We start from the raw sequence: 1,740 nt of genomic DNA, 5'->3' as shown, positions 1-1,740 counted from the left end.
AAATAAAATATTTAAAATCTATACGTCCCTCGACAGTTAAAATCACATAAATTACCAATAATAAAATTACTCCAAAAATATACTTAAAAAAAAACACGTAAATCATAATACAGTGTTGCATTAACAAATTACTACAATTACATTACATATGTTTACCATTTCATGTATATATATAATAATAAAAAAAAACACATACACACACAATAAGGAAGTATTGTTAAAATCCATCCACGAAAAAAGTTTATTTAATGAGATGAGTTGTACCAACGGCGACCTTGGCGCCCTCTATTACGAAATCGAGTCCCTCCGTTCAAAACTCTGGGGCGAGTCTTCGTTGTCCGTTCAACCCCACCGGGCAGTGCCCATACGAAACTGCAGATGGCGCTCTCACCGTATACTCCTGCGCAGGACGCAGGAAAGTGCCCAGTGTGATTGTCCAGTTGTCCAGATTGTTCATTCGACCACCAATGCATAGATGGCGTACATGTGCAGTAATGTAATGACAGATTGTATTACAACCACATGCGAAATAAATACAAAAAGCCGCAGGCGGGGATCAAACTCGGGTCATCAGTGCAATGTGACTCTAAAAAGAAAGCTTGAGACCCCTACACCACCGGGCAACTACGAGAGGTGACGAACTTAAGAGCCTGTAGGAGATTGTTTTGAGAGGAAGTTCGTTAGTTCGAACTTAAGTTTAAGTCCACCCTCGACTTAGAAAAATAAAGCACCACAAATACTGCAATACACAAAGAATTAAATGTTTGGTTTGTTTTACACGACAACACTTGTTTTTGCACTGTTTTTCGTAGATGAACACCGAAAGCTTCCCTGTATCCTTAACTTAAAGCACTTGTAAAGCAATTCAATATTTTGAATGCGTTGTTTTTTATCACTTTAGCACTGGAAAATTATTTGCTCGTTTATTATGTATTGGTCGAACGCTTCACTTAGATAACACCACACCCTTAAAACCCCGGGCTCCTCTCTTGGCTGAGGTGGTTTTAAGCCAAAATACGTAAAATAAACTATTTTACGAGAATAAATATCGCGGAGCCGAAGCTTAAGCAGCGACGGTGGCGCCTCCTTCCTCCACTACTCCACTAATACTGAATAAAAATGCATAGCTTTACTCAATTTTGAACGAATGTTAGCACCATAAGTACTTAAAACCGAACTTCACGAATGTACTAATTTGATTTTCGGAAATTAAATGCGGTGGACCACAATTAGAAGACTGTTATTTTTTTGGATAGATATGCCCAGTATCGGAGGTCCTGTAAAGTTTTGTTAATGGTACATGTATGTATCTAGTTATTGACGGTATGGTTGGTTCCGATATCATAAGTCTGCTGATGACGCTGATGAGCACTATAATGTTTCTTTTTATTTCTCCATTGGATTTCGCTTCAAGCTGTCACAGGGTAGCCTTACGAACGATAATACAAAAATGGAAAAATAAAATACTCATGATCTTCCCATCATACTATCGAAATGACGCTGACAGGTTAAATGAGACGTTCGAACGTAGAAGTAAAAGAGGGTAGAAATAGAAATGATTTATTTGCAGAAAAAGGGTACAATAAGTGTCTTAGGTTAAGTGTGTAATCGTTTCACCTTCTTCGGCTGTTTATAAGCAGCATGCAAATTTGTACACCGTTAATAAGAAATTAACATAGTTACATTTACAAAACTACGAGGTACATGAGCCAAAATGGCAAACATAAATGAACATTAAAG

Source organism: Cydia splendana, unplaced genomic scaffold (genome assembly GCF_910591565.1).
Source record: "Cydia splendana unplaced genomic scaffold, ilCydSple1.2 scaffold_78_ctg1, whole genome shotgun sequence".
NCBI classification, from domain to species: domain Eukaryota; kingdom Metazoa; phylum Arthropoda; class Insecta; order Lepidoptera; family Tortricidae; genus Cydia; species Cydia splendana.
The sequence above is the reverse complement of the archived record's forward strand: the minus strand, read 5'-3'. Positions refer to the sequence as shown.